The sequence below is a fragment of the Varanus komodoensis genome, unplaced genomic scaffold (genome assembly GCF_004798865.1).
Source record: "Varanus komodoensis strain SLA01 unplaced genomic scaffold, ASM479886v1 scaffold8, whole genome shotgun sequence".
NCBI classification, from domain to species: Eukaryota; Metazoa; Chordata; class Lepidosauria; order Squamata; family Varanidae; genus Varanus; species Varanus komodoensis.
This window is the reverse complement of record NW_025336481.1, coordinates 33,778,334-33,784,244: the sequence shown is the minus strand read 5'-3', so window position 1 is coordinate 33,784,244 and position 5,911 is coordinate 33,778,334. Positions and strand designations below refer to the sequence as shown.

General features: G+C 44.7%; 1 pseudogene; it reads left to right on the top strand.

The window, feature by feature from the left end:
- The first annotated feature begins 4,328 nt into the window (after positions 1-4,328).
- On the top strand, positions 4,329-4,441 carry LOC123036527 (annotated as a pseudogene).
- The last annotated feature ends 1,470 nt before the right edge of the window (positions 4,442-5,911 follow it).

The following is a 5,911-nucleotide window of genomic DNA, read 5'->3' as shown; positions in this document are numbered from 1 at the left end:
CCACCAGTTCAGTTCTTGACCAGAATTGTGGAATGAATTAAGTTTGTGAACCGAGATACCACTGTATAAGACATTTGTGGGGCGGGACTCCTGTTGGGCATTTCTGCCATCTTCTCAATGTGGCATATCTTGGCCATTCCAGTGATTAAACTGTCACATATAATCCTGCCTAAGAACTACTCCAGAAACCTTTATGTGTACTCCATCAGGAGAAACCAGCTTGGTGGTAATGCAGGCAGGGCCTTTCCTGTGTTGGCACCCTAATTATGGAACTCTTTCCCTAAGGAGATAAAATGGCCCCTTCTGCATTCAGGTCTGGGTGGAAGGTTAGAACCTTTTGTTGTTCTACATAGCTTTTGAAAGATTTTAGACATACTAACTCAACTCTCTGTTCTCAAAAGGTTGCTTTCTTGATATGCTGAGTTACAGACAACTCAAACATAATAAATGAATAAATTGCTCAGAGGATGTGTGCCCCAATCAGTCTCTACACAGCACAGATGCAGACTTCCAGAAATCATTTCCATTATCCCCAGTGGCTGAAAAATGCAGGGCACAATCATGGGCGTCATTTCTAGGAAGCTGTAGCTGTACCTACCCAGAAACTGAGGAACATATTAGGTTCTTCACAGGAATGTGCCTCCGAGGACAGTTGGAACACATCATGCGGAGAATATTCTAAATGTTTCTAATAGCTCTGTGTCAGAATATATCCAAGCAATGCATCCATTTTGGCTCAGGATAAGGGTAGCACACGGAGCATGTGTGGATCTGCTACAGAACTGAAGAGTCAATGGAGCAGCTGAAGATCTTACTGGTTGCTGAGGATAGCTGCACAAGCTGACACGTTATACAGATCCTCCATTATATCGACCATATTTTCCACTGCTTGCCTATCCATTCATTTTCTGATCAGCAGGAAGAAACCAGGACAGACAATCCGTAGAATGGCAGAGCAGCTGACACCTGTACGTTATGATTTAGAATGTTTGCCAGACAGAGCTATTTACAAGCATGTAGCCATTTTATATCGTAATAAGATGTGGCATGCTTGGGATAGCGGAATGCTCTTAATTCTCTCTGTGTTGATTCTGTATGTGATGGATTTGAAATCTGCCTCGTCTGTGTGCACTTTTTAAAAAACTCTATAAAAAAAATCTTAAAAAATGTTCAAACTTTAAAAACTCTTTAGAGAGAGTTCCATAATCAGGGTGCCTCTTCAAGAAAGGCCCTGCCTGCGTTTCTACCAGCCTAGTTTCTCCTGATAAAATGTACAGAGAGCCCCGTGAAGCAGACTGGCCCAAGGACTTGCTTGTCTTCCTTTAAAAACTGCTGCTAGTCTCTTGAAGTGTCTAAAAGCACAGCATTTGTTGTACAGTTTAGGAAGTGGTGGCAAGTGCCTCTGTAAGGGCAGGACATTGTGAGCTGTTGTCTCTCCCTTCAACTTTGAATGGGAAAAAAATAACCAAGAACACGTAGCAACAAAAGCCAGCCTTTGTTTTGCTTTCATCAAACGAAACAATGCATTTGCTCCCTGTGGGGGGAGTGGGGAAGAAGACTGTCCCCATTGCCTAACAGATCTTAAGCTCCAGGATGATTAGAGATTAATGAACATTGTGGCTTTTCCCTCGCAATGATACTCACTTCTTGCCTGCACCTGTACCTGAGAGCAGCGTGAAGTAGTGCGTAGGGTGTTGCTTTGGAACACACAGACTGCCTTTGCCAATTTTGCAGGATCTGCTATCCGCACTGGGTGCATATCATGGGGGTGGGAAGAAAGAACCACTGCACCACAACTTTTCAACAAAAAGAGCAGCAGCAAATTCAGCGGCAGCTGCCATTTTGTAGGTAGCAGGTGTGCCCACCCACACTTGGCAATTTCCCTCCCCGGATTAGTCTCAGAGATCCATGCAACATATGAAGGGACCTGGGCCAAGCACACACCCTCAGCAAAACACCTCACGAGGTTGCTTTGAGAATACTGTGTGTGGCGGGGTGGAACTGTGCACAGTCTCTCAAACTCTTTGGAAGGAAAACAGGATAGATTTGTAAGCGAGTGAATAATCTAGTCCCAGCTTTGCTAGTGGTCCTATTATGTTGCTGTCGCACACTCGCTTTGCATCTAATTCTGCAGGGCGTGCCTACTTGCTGAAATGATTCGCTTGGGACAATACGGTATGATGTTATGGACCTGTAATACTGGATATAATATCAGTTGTGCAGGTGACATGAGAGACAAACCTTTGACCCCCTGACCTTGCCCAGGATGCTGTAGGATTCTTCAGAGCTGGAACTCTGAGGGCCAAGCCCTTCCATGCCCCCTTGCAGTTGGCACAGAAAGAAGCTGCTCTCTCTGCCGAGGTCACAAGGGACCTTCAGAAAGAAAAGTTGGTGGATGGGGAGCAGAGGAGGCTGGGGCTGTGGGGTTATGCCAATCTTACTGGTGCCCAGCTTGCTTCCCACTGCCTCCCTGCTAGTAAACCTAAATGGAAATAAAATTTTAAAAATAAATAAAAATATATAAATAAAATTTATAAAAATAAACCTTTTATTTGGCCATCCAAATAAAATTCTGACATGGAGGTGGCCGTACTTGCTGCCACCATGCCTCATGATTGCACTGGATGCTTGCAAACCTCAGAGTTTGGAGGCTTATGAGTGGCTGCCATGGGAAGAAATAAGATTGAAACTTTACATGATGAACTGGAATAGAAGAGAGGTGACACATGGAACATTCATGCATTTTGTGGTGCTTGCTTTCAGAAGTTGACCCACATGTAGAAAATGCAAGCTTTGGAAGCATTGGAGTTTATCGGAATGTAGGTCCTATACATCCTGTGTGTGTTAGGATAGAAAAAAAATCTACATCTCCCAGAATTCCCCATCTGGCCATGCTGAAACTTGTAGGGCCTTTTCCTAAAACATGTATAGGATTGCACATTTCATCCACTAATTCTATGCTAATATATATGACAAATGCTCACAAAAAAGGGAGGACAAGCAAACACATTTAAAAAACCACAAATCAAGTCAAAGAGCAGCCATCCCAAATTGAACTGCTCAACACTAAGAGTGGGCAGCAATACATCTTCGGTTTATCCAGCCTGACATTTAGTAATCTGAGTGCAGCTGAATAAAACATACTGTGCTCATTCTACATGAGCCAGAGTCAAGGTACAGAGGAAATGCTATGATTGGTTGGGCATGTCTGACTGTTTCAGGGCTCTGTGCTCCAAAAAGCTTTGTGTCTGTGTGATCTGCTGCTCAAACAAGAAAAATCTGTAATGTAAATTCTGGTTTGTCCTCTTCTTTTGTGCTGGTTTCCCTGCCACTCCAGTCTCTGCCTATAGGTGGCAGTCAGCATTCATGATTGGAAGGACTGGAATTTAAAGGCATGTATTGGCTGCCACCCACCAAAAACAAAAATAAAAACCCACAGATTTGGTTTTGTTTTTTTTTAAATCAAAATATTCATGCCTTCAGAAAGGATCTCTTGGTTTTATGAAGGATGTTCATCTCTCTGGCTGAACTGGCAAGTGAGGATGTAGGAGAAGCCTGTAACTGTGCGGAAGTTTCTTGTGGTATTTTCTGATGTCAGGGTGTTGTAGAATAAGAGGCCCCCCATTATCTCTAGCACAGAGGGGGCTTTGTTGTGGAAAGAACTCTCGGAAGGGCAAGGGAGACAGAAAAGTGGCAGACAGCTTCCTTATTCCAGTGTCAGCCCTTCCTCCCCACAATGCAGGGATGGAGTTCCAGTTTTAACACCAAAAGCAGACTATGGTGAAGGGGGTGAAGCCCTCACTTGAAGCTGCTGAACCTTCCTGCCATCCCTAGTCTGGCCCCAGTAATAACCTGGGCCATCTGGCAGGGATGCCCATGCCCTCTTTCGTAGCATTGATTGCATTTATATCCCCCCTTTCTTCTGTTATGGAACTCCTGGAGGCTGCATGACTTTCTCCTGATTTCCTCTTCAAGCACTCACCAGACTCAGAACTGCTTTGCTCAGCAGTCTCAGGTCCCTTCTGATCATACCATGCTTTAAACCATAGACATGCATATAACATGTGTTCTCTTGCTCTTTCTCTCTCTCTTTCTCTGCCTCTCTCTCACACACATGCTTAGATAAGAATGGGCAGGACATGTGACAAAACATGGCTGCCACCCTCACAACTAGCTTGGTCTTCCAATTCCAAAAGCCCAACACCGGTTGTGTTTTTCTCTTCAAGCAGATCTTTCTGCAGCATGATGTCATTCATTTATTTTGGATGCTCATTTCCCATCTACCCCACAACAAAGCCTGTAGAGCCGAGGCTTGTTCTACATGAAATGTTGCTTCTCAGCCTTTTGGCTAAGATCAAGTGTAGCATCTGTTCTTAATCAGTTTAATATCTGATACATCCTCTATCTGGGGGCTAAACGTTTTTGGCTGCCCAGAGATCATGATGCTAATAAGCAGCTTCCAGACAAATCTAATAAATAAATAAATGAAAACCATTATTCCCAGTTTTCACCCCACTGATGCTTATTGTACAACAAATGGGTGACAGTACTTAAAGTGCTGGATTAGGACTTGGGAGGTCTGGGTTCTAGTTCTCTGTGACTGTGGGCCAGCTGGTCACTCTTAGCTTAACCTACTTGTGCGAATGCAACAGGAAGGGGGATTATATAAGGCATGTTGGGTTCTTTGCAGGAAAAAATGTAGCTATGAGCAGAACAAATAAAAATAAAATAAATGAGTTTTCTACAAAGTAATGGGAGTAGAAGTAGGACTGGGAAACCCTGGAGAGCTATTACCAGCCATGGTTGCCACATGTATCCCTCAACTTTTTGTGCCTCTCATGCCCCCTCCCTGTTGCTGCAGCTGTGGCTAAATATGTGGCCAGTGTTGCAGCTGTTTCAAGTACTGCTGATTCGGAGGATGCTGCCGAGTTCTCTTGCAGTGTCACTTCCTGCCTTGTACCGCCAAACTCCAAGGATTTCACTCCCACACTGCCCCTCTCATCCTCAGCCCTGCTACTGATCTGTACTGATGCAGAGGTACCCCTTCCAAACACCCACCTGGAGCAAATGCCCGAAGATCCTTAATATCCATTGGAGCACTTGAGGCCAGAGTATCTTCTAGGGTTAGGCATTGGCAGCTACAGCCTGCTGTTCACAGAAGAGAGATGGGAACACATCCTTAAGAAAAGGAAGAGGACAGAGGGGTGGGGTGGGGTGGGAGCATGCCTGGCCATTCCTGTGCACAGCCCCAGTCCCCAGCCAACCCTGGATGTGGCCTCCAGGGCCAAAAAGGTTATGCATGCTCTAGCTAGATGATCTTCGGTATAAAGCAGCTAAATACTGAAGCTTTTCCCAGCAGGAGGAGGCAGGGATGTGGAAATGCCTGCTCGTTGAATGTCAGCTTATTGTGTAGCTGCTACTGCCAGGACAAACTGGCTATCTCATATTTGCTGAAACTAGATCTGTTTGTGCCTTGATGCAAAGACTGCAGTCCCAAACCACTTACTTGGAAATGTGTTGCACATGAACCAATGATGTTTCTTTCCAAGTAAGTGAATATAGAATTGGATGCATCTGACTGGTGTTTGCACCTATTGTTCCCAGCCTTTTGCTTTAACCAGAGTGCATTTTGCAATGGCTACCAGTCCCCAGATCTCTCATAAGCCTCTGATACAAGCCATATCGTCAAGTCTCTGGTTCCAATCTGCCACTACACTCTAAAGATGCTCCCAAAGGGACTTTTTTTTCCCCGGAATTGCCTTTTACCAGTTTATTTCAGCTGAAATCATCCTGTTTCATTAACAGGCCTATAATTTGCAGTTAAATGCATTTCTCCCTGCAGCAAGAGCAACAGCAGTGTCCTTTCACTGTTCTGCAGCGAGCAGCTGAGTGGGGCCTTATGTCTGTACAG